This window comes from Schistocerca nitens, chromosome 3 (assembly GCF_023898315.1).
Source record: "Schistocerca nitens isolate TAMUIC-IGC-003100 chromosome 3, iqSchNite1.1, whole genome shotgun sequence".
In the NCBI taxonomy this organism is placed as follows: Eukaryota; Metazoa; Arthropoda; class Insecta; order Orthoptera; family Acrididae; genus Schistocerca; species Schistocerca nitens.
In genome coordinates, this window is record NC_064616.1 from 43,803,038 (window position 1) to 43,819,228 (window position 16,191).

Here is a 16,191-nt window from a genome sequence, read left to right on the forward strand (position 1 = left end):
CCGCTGCGCGCGTGATTACCTGAGAAGGCTAGTCATGTTATTATCAAACGGAGGATTTACTATATAAGATGAAGACCATTTCAGAAGATCTGTACCAATTACATCTAAAGTTTGCAACACATCCTTCTCCTTCATCTTGGAATTTGGTTGATGGAGCGACTTCGAACAAGTTCGGTTGGATACATAAGGATGCAAGTTTTCGGCAAATGACAAAATCTGATCGTCTGTTGAACCGGCAGTCGTCGCCACAAAGGGTAACTGCACGACGTTCCGTTGTCAATTGCACGGAGAAAAAATTGGACAGTGTGACTCTATCTGTATGAAGCAAAGAAGGGACTCAATTTTGCACCAACACCTAGACCACCGCCTTTAACAAGTTTTGTGAGTGAAGAAGCCAACAGTGCCTTGCTTTGGATGCTACAGAATAAATAAGAAGGATAGCAGGATTGATCACAACCCTACAGAAACTGTGCAACGGAAAGCTTCTGCACTCTTGAATTCCTCCTCCTTATCTTAATAGATCATCAAGGGGTTAAGATGACGTTGTCGTGTACCAGCAAGACAGTATTGTCTTCCAAAAATTCATAAAGAAAGCCTACCCTTAAGTCCAATAATAAGCAACGTTGGAGCTCCTACATATGATTTAGCCAAATATTTTACTTTTCTGCTGAGACCATTGGTGGGCAAATACTCACTTCGTAACTCAGCTGACTTTATCAATAGACTAGGGGCTCTTCCTCAAAACAGTTCAGACTGTTTAGTTGCTTTTTATGTGGTATCACTTTTTACAAAGGTTCCTCTCGCAGACTCTTTGGTATTAATTGGTAATAGGTTTCAGGTAGACATCACTGCTTCGGCATGCTATTTACTCGACCTATTTTATGTTCAGTCAAGAATATTTTGAACAGACTGACAGCGTCGCCACGGGCAGTTCTCTGTCTGACTTGGTGTCCTATCTCTTTATGGAGGATTTCGAGAAGAGAGCATTTTAGTTACCTGCACTTAAACCAATTGTATTTTGGAGATAAGTGGGCGATACTTTCTTAGTGTGACCTCATGGAGAAGATAAATTATGGAGTTTCTACATCACCTCTCCCGCATTTATAACGATATTCGGTTAACTATGGAAAGAGAGAAAACTGGTTGTCTGCCTTTCTTGGATGTCTTGGTTAGACGGAAGAATGATGGTTTTCTGGAGCATTCAGTTTAAGGTAATCCCACTCATACTGACTTGTATTTGCAAGCGTCGAGTTTTTATCACCCATCACAAACTACGAGCGTCCTCAAAACACTTCCACACACAGCCTAAAGAGCTCGCCCACTTAAAGATAGTATTCAGGGAAAATTGGTATCCTACGCGGCGGATTAACGTTGAATTATCAGCTAAAACCAAGAACTAGGAAATAGATAAAGAGTAGAACACGGCGGCAATATCTTCAGCTTTTCTTCCTTTAGTTGGCAGCATCTCATTTAAGATAGCTAGAATACTCCGTAAATTTCGAGATGAAAGTGGTTTTCCGCCCTTCCACCTAAGATTTCAGACCGTCTGACATCAGTGAAGGATAATCTGTCATTGCAGAAGGCAGGAATTTCCTAACATCTTGCCGGGGTACCATGGACATTCAATGAATTATGATAAAACAATAATTCTGACCACGCAACATCTTTTTAGGATTCCATTATTAAAGAAACCGTGGAAATATGCCTGGCTGAAAATCTGATAAACCGTGATAGCGCTATCAGTTGGACAGTGCGTGGAACGCTATCATCTCCACGACCTGCTGTGATCGAAGACGACAGTGTACGCCGATGGCCGCGCAACTCAGTTCCGCGGTTGGCGCTAGCGAGAGAGCTGCCACAGGGTAGTGTGGTCCGTTTGTCAACCTGATTTTGACGCTTGCGCGGAATTCTCACAGTGCGGTGTATTTTGTGGAACGGAAGACATCTCCGTCAATCTTCGATGGCTCACTTGAGGATTACTGACAGGTTCCCCATTGAAGTATCGTGCCATATGTTGTTGGCTCAAATGGCTCTGAGCACTATGGGACTTAACTTCTGAGGTCATCAGTCCCCTAGATCTTAGAACTACTTAAACCTAGCTAACCTAAGGACATCACACACATCCATGCCCGAGGCAGGATTCGAACCTGCCACCGTAGCGGTCGCGCGGTTCCAGACTGTAGCGCCTAGAACCGTTCGGCCACCACGGCCGGCGAATATGTTCAATGACAACCGGGAACAGCCCGAAATTTGTTTCAATAGGTAACAAGTACTTTCTTCTATCCTGGCATTCTCCAGTTATGCAGGAGCGTCATCTGTTGAATCTTTGCTCATTGTACCTGGTTGCTCATCTCGACGTCAAAAACTGTAATTATATCTAAGGGAAAGAATCTAGAGTACACCATCTGTTTGTGAACCCTGTAAACAAATTGTGTTTTAACTGTTTGTATGTTCTTTATTGTTGGCAAACTATCTATAAACCACACACGCGCTTATCAGTGCACTGAAAGAAATACACTACTGGCCATTAAAATTGATGCACCACGAAGATGACGTGCTACAGACGCGAAATTTAACCGACAGGAAGAAGATGCTGTGATATACAAATGATTAGCTTTTCAGAGCATTCACACAAGGTTGGTGCCCATCACAAACAGCAGTTCACCGGTGTTGCCTGGTGAAACGTTGTTGTGATGCCTTGTGTAAGGAGGAGAAATGCGTACCATCAAATGGCTCTGAGCACTATGGGACTCAACATCTTAGGTCATAAGTCCCCTAGAACTTAGAACTACTTAAACCTAACTAACCTAAGGACATCACACACACCCATGCCCGAGGCAGGATTCGAACCTGCGACCGTAGCAGTCCCGCGGTTCCGGACTGCAGCGCCAGAACCGCTAGACCACCGCGGCCGGCTTGCGTACCATCACGTTTCCGGCTTTGATAAAGGTCGGATTGTCGCCTATCGCGATTGCGGTTTATCGTATCGCGACATTGCTGCTCGCGTTGGTCGAGATCCAATGACTGTTATCAGAATATGGAATCGGTGGATTCAGGAGGGGATTACGGAACGCCGTGCTGTATCCCAACGGCCTCGTATCACTAGCAGTCGAGATGAGAGGCATCTTATCCGTATGGTGGTAACGGATCGTGTAGCCACGTCTCAATCGATGAGTCAACAGATGGGGACGTTTGCAGGACAACAACCATCTGCACGAACAGTTCGACGACGTTTGCAGCAGCATGGACTATCAGCTCGGAGACCATGGCTGCGGTTACCCTTGACGCTGCATCACAGACAGGAGCGCCTGCGATAGTGTACTCAACGACGAACCTGGGTGCACGAATGGCAAAATGCATTTTTTGGGATGAATTCAGGTTCTGTTTACAGCATCATGGTGCTCGCATCCATGTTTGCCGACATCGGGGTGAACGCACATTGGAAGCGTGTATTCGTCACCGCCATGCTGACGTATCACCCGGCGTGATGGTATGGAGTGCCATTGGTTACACGTTTCGGTCACCTCTTGTTCGCATTGACGGCACTTTGAACAGTGGACGTTACATTTCAGATGTGTTACGACCCGTGGCTCTACCCTTCATTCGATCACTGCAAAACCCTACATTTCAGCAGGATAATGCACGACCGCATTTTGCAGGTCCTGTACGAGCCTTTCTGGATACAGAATATGTTCGGCTGCTGCCCTGCCCAGCACATTCTCCAGATCTCTCACCCATTGGAAACGTTTGGTCAATGGTGGCCGAGCAACTGTCTCGTCACAATACGCTAGTCACTACTCTTGATGAACTGGGGTATCGTGTTGAAGCTGCATGGGTAGCTGTACCTGTACACGCCATCCAAGCTCTGTTTGACTCAATGCTCAGGCGTATCAAGGCCTTTTTTTACGGCCAGAGGTGGTTGTTCTGGGTACTGATTTCTCAGGATTTATGCACCCAAACTGCGTGAAAATGTAATCACATGTCAGTTCTACTATAACCTATATGTCCAATGAATACCCGTTTATCATCTGCATTTCTTTATGGTGTAGCAATTTTAATGCCCAGTAGTGTATTAGCCCCCCATGAATCATGGACCTTGCCGTTGGTGGGGAGGCTTGCGTGCCTCGGCGATACAGATGGCCGTACCGTAGGTGCAACCACAACGGAGGGGTATCTGTTGAGAGGCCAGACAAACATGTGGTTCCTGAAGAGGGGCAGCAGCCTTTTCAGTAGTTGCAGGGGCAACAGTCTGGATGATTGACTGATCTGGCCTTGTAGCATTAACCAAAACGGCCTTGCTGTGCTGGTACTGCGAACGGCTGAAAGCAAGGGGAAACTACAGCCGTAATTTTTCCCGAGGACATGCAGCTTTACTGTATGATTAAATGATGATGGCGTCCTCTTGGGTAAAATATTCCGGAGGTAAAATAGTCCCCCATTCGGATCTCCGGGAGGGGACTACTCAAGAGGACGTCGTTATCAGGAGAAAGAAAACTGGCGTTCTACGGATCGGAGCGTGGAATGTCAGATCCCTTAATCGGGCAGGTAGGTTAGAAAATTTAAAAAGGGAAATAGATAGGTTAAAGTTAGATATAGTGGGAATTAGTGAAGTTCGGTGGCAGGAGGAACAAGACTTTTGGTCAGGTGATTACAGGGTTATAAATACAAAATCAAATAGGGGTAATGCCGGAGTAGGTTTAACAATGAATAAAAAAATAGGAGTGCGGGTTAGCTACTACAAACAGCATAGTGGACGCATTATTGCGGCCAAGATAGACACAAAGCCCATGCCTACTACAGTAGTACAAGTTTATATGCCAACTAGCTCTGCAGATGATGAAGAAATTGATGAAATGTATGACGAGATAAAAGAAATTATTCAGGTAGTGAAGGGAGACGAAAATTTAATAGTCATGGGTGACTGGAATTCGTCAGTAGGGAAAGGGAGCGAAGGAAACATAGTAAGTGAATATGGATTGGGGGGAAGAAATGAAAGAGGAAGCCGCCTTGTAGAATTTTGCACAGAGCATAACTTAATCATAGCTAACACTTGGTTCAAGAATCATAAAAGAAGGTTGTATACCTGGAAGAATCCTGGAGATACTAAAAGGTATCAGATAGATTATATAATGGTAAGACAGAGATTTAGGAACCAGGTTTAAAATTGTAAGACATTTCCAGGGGCAGATGTGGATTCTGACCACAATATGTTGGTTATGAACTGCAGATTGAAACTGAAGAAACTGCAAAAAGGTGGGAATTTAAGGAGATGGGACCTGGATAAACTGAAAGAACCAGAGGTTGTAGAGAGTTTCAGGGAGAGCATAAGGGAACAATTGACAGCAATGGGGGAAAGAAATACAGTAGAAGAAGAATGGGTAGCTCTGAGGGATGAAGTAGTGAAAGCAGCAGAGGATCAAGTAGATAAAAAGACGAGGGCTAATAGAAATCCTTGGGTAACAGAAGAAATATTGAATTTAATTGATGAAAGGAGAAAATATATAAATGCAGTAAATGAAGCAGGCAAGGAATACAAACGTCTCAAAAATGAGATCGACAGGAAGTGCAAAATGGCTAAGCAGGGATGGCTAGAGGACAAATGTAAGGATGTAGAGGCTTGTCTCATTAGGGGTAAGATAGATACTGCCTACAGGAAAATTAAAGAGACCTTTGGAGAGAAGAGAACCACTTGTATGAATATCAAGAGCTCAGATGGCAACCCAGTTCTAAGCAAAGAAGGGAAGGCAGAAAGGTGGAAGGAGTATATAGAGGGTTTATACAAGGGCGATTTATTTGAGGACAATATTATGGAAATGGAAGAGGATGTAGATGAAGATGAAATGGGAGATAAGATACTGCGTGAAGAGTTTGACAGAGCACTGAAAGACCTGAGTCGAAACAAGGCCCCGGGAGTAGACAACATTCCATTAGAACTACTGATGGCCTTGGGAGAGCCAGTCATGACAAAACTCTACCATCTGGTGAGCAAGATGTATGAGACAGGCGAAATACCCACAGACTTCAAGAAGAATATAATAATTCCAATCCCAAAGAAAGCAGGTGTTGACAGATGTGAAAATTACCGAACTATCAGTTTAATAAGTCACAGCTGCAAAATACTAACGCGAATTCTGTACAGACGAATGGAAAAACTGGTAGAAGCGGACCTCGGGGAAGATCAGTTTGGATTCCGTAGAAATGTTGGAACACGTGAGGCAATACTAACCTTACGACTTATCTTAGAAGAAAGATTAAGAAAAGGCAAACCTACGTTTCTAGCATTTGTAGACTTAGAGAAAGGTTTTGACAATGTTGACTGGAATACTCTCTTTCCAATTCTAAAGGTGGCAGGGGTAAAATACAGGGAGCGAAAGACTATTTACAGTTTGTACAGAAACCAGATGGCAGTTATAAGAGTCGAGGGGCATGAAAGGGAAGCAGTGGTTGGGAAAGGAGTGAGACAGGGTTGTAGCCTCTCCCCGATGTTATTCAATCTGTATATTGAGAAAGCAGTAAAGGAAACAAAAGAAAAATTCGGAGTAGGTATTAAAATTCATGGAGAAGAAATAAAAACTTTGAGGTTCGCTGATGACATTGTAATTCTGTCAGGGACAGCAAAGGACTTGGAAGAGCAGTTGAACGGAATGGACAGTGTCTTGAAAGGAGGATATAAGATGAACATCAACAAAAGCAAAACGAGGATAATGGAATGTAGTCGAATTAAGTCGGGTGATGTTGAGGGTATTAGATTAGGAAATGAGAGGCTTAAAGTAGTAAATGAGTTTTCCTATTTGGGGAGCAAAATAACTGATGATGGTCGAAGTAGAGAGGATATAAAATGCAGACTGGCAATGGCAACGAAAGCGTTTATGAAGAAGAGAAATTTGTTAACATCGAGTATAGATTTAAGTGTCAGGAAGTCGTTTCTGAAAGTATTTGTATGGAGTGTAGCCATGTATGGAAGTGAAACATGGACAATAACCAGTTTGGACAAGAAGAGAATAGAAGCTTTTGAAATGTGGTGCTACAGAAGAATGCTGAAGATAAGGTGGATAGATCACGTAACTAATGAGGAGGTATTGAATAGGATTGGGGAGAAGAGAAGTTTGTGGCACAACTTGACTAGAAGAAGGGATCGGTTGGTAGGACATGTTTTGAGGCATCAAGGGATCACAAATTTAGCATTGGAGGGCAGCGTGGAGGGTAAAAATCGTAGAGGGAGACCAAGAGATCAATACACTAAGCAGATTCAGAAGGATGTAGGTTGCAGTAGGTACTGGGAGATGAAGAAGCTTGCACAGGATAGAGTAGCATGGAGAGCTGCATCAAACCAGTCTCAGGACTGAAGACCACAACAACAACAACAACATAGTGTATTAGGGTAGAGTCTCGTCAACGATGAGGTCAATAAAAGGAAATTGGCTATATTATTTTCAAAGAATTTATCCGGAATTTCGCCTTAAATAATTCAGACCAAACAATTTCAAACATAAATCTAGATGGCCAGTTAAATATTTGAACACTGTTCAAAAAATGGTTTAAATGGCTCTGAGCACTATGGGACTTAACTTCTGAATTCATCAGTCCCCTAGAACTTAGAACTACTTAAACCTAACTAACCTAAGGACATCACACACATCCATGCCCGAGGCAGGATTCGAACCTGCCACCGTAGCGGTCGTGCGGTTCCAGACTGAAGCGCCTAGAACCGCTCGTCCACTCCGGCTGTCTTGAACACTGTTCTCCCCGAATACGATTCCAATGCCTTCACCACTCGATGACCAGTGTACCAGCTAACCTGACGCTGATTTTGTGTAGGAAACTCACGCTCTACGCATTATGCTAGGTGTCAGTTTAGACCGCAGTAAATACTGCACCTTCTCAATTTCAGTATATTATTTCACCGATTGCGATAGGAGATTTTGCATTTAATACATCAAATCACTTTGATATGAACGACTTCCAATTTTTTTCTCCAAATAGGTTTCTTACAATGGAGACGGCAAGTATTAGTACTGACCAAAATTTGGTTGCCAGCTGGTCATATTCCATACACATTTAGTCGGCAATTTGTGTTACAACCGGCCTATCTGACAAGCAGTATGGTATCTGTCGAGCTGTGAAGTTATATAGGACAGGTAGCGGGATGCTTACTTGTGATACAACAATGGGAGTGGCAAAGCCAATGGCCATGTCCTACTGGTTGCTAATGAAGGTACCCACAAGTCCTAGCCAGTAGGACCACCGGTATACGTCCAATGGGTGCTTACTCATGGCGCACACCAAAAATGTCTACTATGTACACAGCGTATCTCAGGATGAATGCTCAACTACTCAGGGATGTGAAAAGAACGCTCATTCAAAGTAAAAAGTGTAGTAAATATGGGTTCTAAATTGCATATCTTAAGATCTATGAGCACTTCTTCACCTTCCGTTCTGTGAAAGAAAGCTCTTCTATTGCAAGTTGTTTCCATATTTTGAGAGATATTACGGACCAAGACAAGAAAAAAGTCCATAAACATAGACTCTAAAATGCATACCTTAAGAGTTATGGGCATTTACTTAGTGGAAAAGACGTGCTTTCCAGTAGCAAAAGTGAATAAGTGCTCATAGCTCTTCAGATATGCACTTTACAGCCCATTGCTACATGGCAGTTAGTGCCCAAACCGTCACGCAACATGTTTCATAATGTAATATGCACATCCCAACAGACAATGTAGTTGATTCTTTGTCGCTGCATGCTAAATGCAGACACTACTCACTACCGCCAATGAATGCACAGCCAATTACTTCTTTTGCTCCTTCCCTTTCATTACAGTGAGAGGTACCTGTTATTTTCTGCAGCCTTGGGATCTTTCTTTAGCTGGATCGTGACACTGAATATGACTTAGAAGGACCGGGATGTCTTACACTTGTTCGACGCTGAAAGCAGCTCTCAAGCAGGTATGGGACAGAGAGTTCAGTCCATGGCCCATCTACGGACAGCAGGTGCGCCAGCGGGGAGGGGGCTACCTTCCTTAAAAACTGTATTATGCAAAACGTCAGCAGAAATGCTTTTCGGAGAGGTAAGAACCTGAAAGCCAGATGTAGCACTCAGAACTTGAGATTGTGGGAGCGGCTGTTATCCACAGTCATACCACGAATTAATGTCCGTTTAAATCATAGTAACGGAGACTGACTGGCTCACAATAATTATTTCGGTAGAAGGTGCACTTTCCCACACGTGTCTAAGTGCAAGCCTTTTGGTCGGCCAGAGTTAAAAGCCTGTCAGGTAGTGGGAGAGATTTTTTATTTTCCTTCCCATACCACAAAAATTCAAATGGCTCTAAGCACTATGGGACTTAACATCTCAGGTCATCAGTCCCCTAGACTTAGAACTACTTAAACCTAACTAGCCTAAGGACACCACACACATCCATGCCCGAGGCAGGATTCGAACCTGTGACCGTAACAGCAGCGTGGTTCCAAACTGTAACGCCTAGAACCGCTCGGTCACATCGGCCGGCTCCCATACCACACCATCATTGGTTAAGTATGACAAAATCCACAAGAGTAGGATCGTGGTCAACTTGTTCATAAAATCCTCATTTGTCAAAACTCCTAGGGTCTGTTGCAATTGGCCAGTGAGATTCCTAGCCGACACTACCAGTTATGTTTAGGGGAGTTAAATCAGAGAACACTTCCGGCTGGGAGATCAAAGAGTACATTTGTGGCAGGAAGATTGAAGAGTTTACTGGCCGCCGACGTGTCGAGGAGAGAGCACTTGCATCAGCTTGTTGCAGACCACAGCACACAGGGATGTTTCCATCTTAGAGACGAGTACAGAGGTCCAGCTAGAAGCAGAATTTCCAGCTGCAACTGCCGCCGTTTTCCGCACTTGCATCGTTTAAGTGTGGTCAGCATGAGCCGGCGCTGCAATCACCGAGCCAAGGAGGCACGAGGCTAGTTAATTTAGAAGGTTTATTGAGAGGTTTTAACGTTTGCAGCCAGCTAATTGCTACCGTCACGCACTTTGGTGATTCTGTTGGTCAACTGTTTTCGCAGTCATGGGCCACACTCGCAATATGGATTCATGTTATGCTTTTATATGTCCACCCACCTACACCAATGCTATATTTCATAATTACAACATTTTGTCCCCTTATTAAATGTCAATATGATTAATTCAGTGGGTAAATTATTTGTCTGACATGTTATGGTAATAAACCAAATTGTTATAGTGGCTACTAGTTTTCTTTTGTAGTTAGATGAGCCCCTTGGTTAATATATCTGTGTGTGGTGTGGTACCCACACTTTCATGCTTAATTGTGGCGCCCCTAGTAGTTTTCACTTCAATAAGACATTATTCATTGTGCGACATTGTTTCTCTTAAATTTGCATGATCTACAGGGAGATTCTCTTCCCTAAATGTCATTGGGGATCGAGCTTATCGCATCACAGCGGTAGCCCAACCGACATCTGACACCATGTCTACTAGATTTTTTCTCACTTTGGTGTAAGTAACCTGTGCTCAATATCTGTAAAGGGAATTTTACACCCTGTATAACTAGATGAAAGCGATGTAAATCAGAAATATCTTGTAACACTGAAAATTGATTCGCATTGGAAATGGAGTCTTCATCGTCTAGCAAAATGACTTTTGTTCAGGAAAATACAGTAAATTTCGAACCCATGTCAGCGTATCCTGATTTCGGGGTGCCTTGGTTTTGCCAAGTCATTACACATGAATTTCAGGATGGATCCTCAAACAAGGCCAAAATAATTTTCCCTTTCATCGTTGTCCAATGCGTGAAATGCAACAACTCTGATCACTCCCACGTCGATGGATGGGACGTTAAACTCTGACCTAAGGCCCGCCCCCCCGCCTCTACACCACCAATGACAAAAAGCGATAAACTTGACTTAGTAATTAATCTTGTATACTTCCGCTTTTAGAAAATCAACTACACTGCATCTCAACTCAAAATACGTAAAAATTATAGTAGGTATAATTGTTAAAAACATGTAAACATAATTTTGAAGTAAAAAAAAGGGTTTTTGGTTGCATATTCATTATTGTATTGACAATGTGTTTCGCATCTTCAGCTTATTTATATGGATAACAAGATATCCAATAATTAGGGTATGTCCCTAGCATACACGATTCCAAATGTGAATAAGTAATTGATGCTGACCTTAAAATTTTCCTTCTACATTAAAAAAAACTAAAACGGCTCTGTGTCAGACTAAAGCCTGTGTCGAATCAGATGAATCTGCAGAGATCTTCCCCATTTACAACATTTTAAAAATTATAAATCGGCTCCGTGCTAGGTTGAAACATGCATCTAACTGGGTGAGCACAGATGGACCTGTGAAACACAACTGATATAATATCATTTGATTGCGAGATAGAATGTTAAATTGCTAAGTGACCCTTGGACTTTGTCACCCATGGAGAGTGAAATGCAATGTCAGGATGATGGTAGATTTGCCGAGTTAACTTCTTTATTTCGGCCATCAGCCGTAGTACATCAGGAACAGCTTGGTGGAGGTATCCAGTTGCTTCTCATGTGCAACAATAGACATCTGGCACTGCTGACAGCGCAAAGAGCGTGGCCCAGTATGGAGTCACACAAATGCTGCTGTCAGCATGTCTCCGGCTGCTACCGTGGTAACAGTGCAGCGGCGCATCTGACGATGGCCGTGAACTTCCTCCAGCGAGCAGACGGCTCCCTTGTGGCTCAGGGCAGGCTACTCTGTCTCATGGTCATTCTGGGGGTCACAGGCTCGTGCTGTAGATTGTGATATTGAGACGAGAATGATTTAGCACACGAATGACTGTGTACTTATATACTCCAGACTTAGTTCGTTTAGAGCTTAAGGCCCATACACTAAACATGGTAGCAATTGAGGAAAGGCTTCCGTCCTTTCACTAGCATATTGCGAAGTCAGCTGTTGCTATACCGGGCCCAGCTGGCTCTACAGCGCAACGCTAGTCGGCCATCTTTTGCTTTGCAATGCATAACACTCTTGCTTGCCTGCAGCTGGCTCTGTTGCGACTCACTTCCCCTCTGGCGTATTTTTTGACCAAATACGGTCGATACGCTACATTACCCTCCTTTTATCAAGACCCAGTCCCTCGGGTCGACCAGACTAGTTTATCCTTTACACTAGAGTTCCTGGCGACTGACCCTTCTGGCCCTGTTTCGCCTCTGAATTATTCTTTGTTTCCTTAACCCTGTCACTTAATCTTGCAGATTTCCACATACCTCTTGCCCTGCCCCTTAAATCAAACACCATGGAACTTATTTTATTGCTATGTGTCTTGCACAATACGTCTAACTCTCTATTCCCAACTTACAAGCTAATATGAATCATATAGTCTTAATACTGCCTCTTGCGCATTCAGTTTTCCTCTGATGCTGTTATGCAGTCCAATACACTGGAATCTTAACGATGGCTGGGTCTGAGTTCAGTTTTGTGCTTCATCTTCTACGTATCAAAACAATGACTACCCTCAGCAGAATAAGTGCCGCTGGCGGTGGTTGGTGTGACAGTAGTCAATGTTGTCTTTTTCCAGTACTGATTTTCCCAATATGGATTTACATGCAACAATAAGGTTTTCACGAAGACTCGTCCCTCCTGCTGGTTCAGAAGCGAGTTTATGGACTACATTAATTCCTTTCCTAGAGTTTCATTTAAGCTGGTAGGATTTGCGGCAGGTAGCACTTCCATGGGCTCCTCCGGTTGATACAGACAAGGCTGCGAAATATTCAGGTGTGTTATCCCTGAAAGCGTGGTGGGCAGACAGAAAGTAGGCCCCATTATGTAGCACACTATTCCATTTAATAACAAACCACTCCTGTTTAATTCTAGCGTCTTTGCTGACTTAAGTCTCCCCTGCTCGAATCTACTAGCCACTACTACAATCCTGTCAAAGTTAGAGTGCAACTAATGCGCCTCGATATGCTGAAAGTACAATTCCGGCTCGATCACTTTTTTTATTACATTCTCCTACTTCCTTTTGTCCCATTAGCAATTTCGCTGCAAAGAAATCGTGCCCCCCCCCCCCCCCCTTATTACATATTCGGACAGACTGTGATTTCCCCTTGGTGGCACTTTTGCAACTTCGCTTCCTCCATTTCGACATATATTTCCTTGTCTTTTGCAATTAATAGCAGTCGCTGCGTTTTTGCTCTTACAAATTTCTTCAATATCCCCCACTTGACAGGATACAGAGCCCGCCGCGGTGGCCATGCGGTTCTAGGCCCTTCAGTCCGGAACCGCGCGACTGCTACGGTCGCAGGTTCGAATCCCGCCTCGGGCATGGATGTGTGTGATGTCCTTAGGTTAGTTAGGTTTAAGTAGTTCTAAGTTCTAGGGGACTGATGACCTCAGATGTTAAGTCCCATAGTGCTTAGAGCCATTTGAACCATTTGAACAGGATACACATGAACTATTTAGCACTCATAATGTGCTTGTTTCCCTGCTACTGGTATAGAAACGGAAATGTAAACTTTCGCTCCATCAGTTCTCACTGATACTGTGACTACCTTGAAATAAAAAGGTAAGTTTTGTGGTCGGGTTCTAAAACCAATCCCAACTCCGGCGGTAGTTCCTTCTGTACTTTCCTAGGACCCTTATAATGAATCGTCTTCCTCTAACATTACCTTTCTTTATAGAGATAACCGATACCATGTATACTATCGATTCTTGCATAGGTTAAAATTGTCTCAGCTGTTTCACTAACAGATTTCATATGATTTTGTATACGATGTATTAAATTTCAGCCTAAAATGTATAAAAAAGAAATTAATGTGTTACAATCGATATGTACTACCAGTTAAAATTACTCTTCTTTGAAGAATAATTGAAATTACAAAATTTCTGGCATACTTAAAATTCATATTATTAATTGCGCAATTAAAAGGTAATTATTAAATTTGTTTCTGGATTTATTTATGAAAGAATGATATAATTTGGTAAAGATTCTTCTCCTGTCGAGAAAGTTTGTAAACTCTATTGATTTTTAATCTCTTTGGAAATTGTGAGTACTGCAGAATGTAAGTAGTAGTGGACATGCCTCAGATGGAAGTAGACGTTTTTATAAGTTTGTCACCAACAATGTAATTATTGGTTTTTTGAATGTGGAAATTATAAAGTTGGTGTGATTTAGAAGAATTGGATAAAATAAAAAGATATTCATAGCAGCAGGCCACTCTTCATCAGTTATTTCATCTTCAAGAACCCTGAATGTTAAATCAAAATTTTCAGCAGTAAGAATGTACTTCTAGACACAACAAGATTTTGAGCTAGCAACAACAACGAGATAATCAACAGAAGTAAAAAAGTTCTTCTTTTGTGATCTTACTCCTCTCCAAGTTTTCAAGATTTGTGTAAAGAATGAGAACTTTAATGGTGATGTGTGGGAGGGTGAGATTATACCCTCTAATTACTACTACGGCAACAACAAGTTTATCACCAGCTGACCTCTTACAGCCTGCTGCATAGCCACCTGTAGTTCTGTTACTTTCCCTCGTGCTTCCCAAACCCTACTTCTACGGACTGCAACCGTTTTCTCATTTCTACTTCCCTATCTGAGACTTCTACTTCGGTTTGCAGTTCCCTGATATTCTGATTAACTGTCTCTTTTGTAACTCTTGCAAGCCGCATTACTTCCCCACTCAGTTGTAGCAGTCGTGTGTCATTTAGTACGTCCTTCTCTAAGCCTCACCTACGGGCAGAAATACCTATTACGACGGTCGTTAAATTAGTCGTTTCTCGGAACATATTTATTATTAAGAGTCAGAATTTGGTGACAATATACATCAACATGTCTTTTCCATGTCCTGTTTTTCTAGGTAGTCTCCATCACGTTCTATGGCCGTAAGCCAACGTTGTGGAAGAGCATGTATTTCCTGCTGGTAAAAACTCTTCTGTAGGTGTAGCCATGTTTTCACTGCATGACTGACATCCCCGTCATTTTCAAAGTGTGTTCACCGTAGAGAATCTTTAAGCGGCCGAAAGAGATGGAGGTCCGAAGGTGCCAGGTGTGGACTGTAGGGTGGATGAGGCAATGATGCCCAGTCCAATTTGGCGATGTGTTCCCGGGTTCTCAGACGTGTGTGTGGGCGTGCATTATCGTGTTGGAGCAAGATTTCTGCTGGATTCTTGTCCGATCGAACACGTCGGAAACGGTTCTTGAGTTTATTTAGAGTCTTCACCTACACCTCTGAATTGATGGTTGACCCTCTTGGCATCACATCCACGACAATGACGCCATCACAATCCCAGAAGACTGTCGCAATGACTTTTCCGGCAGAGGGGGTTGTCTTGAATTTCGTCTTTTGTGGTGAATGAGGTTGATGCCACTCCATCGATTGCCTTTTTGTTTCCAGCTCAAGGTGGTGCACCCAGTTTTCGTCCTCCGTAACGATTCGTGACAGAAAGGCCTCTCTGTCGGTCTCAAAACGCTCCAAACGTTCATATGAAATGGCCTTTCTTTGAATCTTGTGGTCCGCTGTGAGCATTCGTGGAACCCATCGTGAGCACCTCTTTGAATATCCGAGAGTCTGTATCATTGCAGACGCACTTCTAGTGCTGACCGACAACTGTAAAGCCAATTGTCGAGTTGTGATGCGCCGGTCGGCACGACTAACGGCATCCGCACGATTCAGCATGTCTGAAGCAGTGGCTGTGACGCGACGTCCCGAGCGTTGCTGATCATGGAGCTCTGTTTCTGCATTTCCTGAGACTGTAACTTTCTTTACCCATCACCCAACTGTACTCCCATCAACTGCAGCATTGCCATACACTGCACACAAACATTTATGGATGTTCACCGCGACTTTTTTTTCTGCACACAAGAATTCAATAACAGCACGCAGCCTGTAACGTGAGTCGTACGTAGACCCCATTTTGACGCTGTACTACGGCTCTGCCATCAGCCAGAACGGTTCGAAACTTCACCGGCACACAGAACAAACATCAAATATGAAACACCACAAGGACGTTTATCTATGTATATTAGTGGCTTAAAAAAAAAAAAAAAAGATATGGGGCATTACTTACTGAACGACCCTCGTACCTTCTTCCCCCATAAATTCATTACTGCTCAGCAGCTACTTATACTAATTAGACTAAACCTATACCTAACCTAAACAGATATTAAATGGCTATCTCCTAGGGCTTAATCCATACGCGTTCCTTATT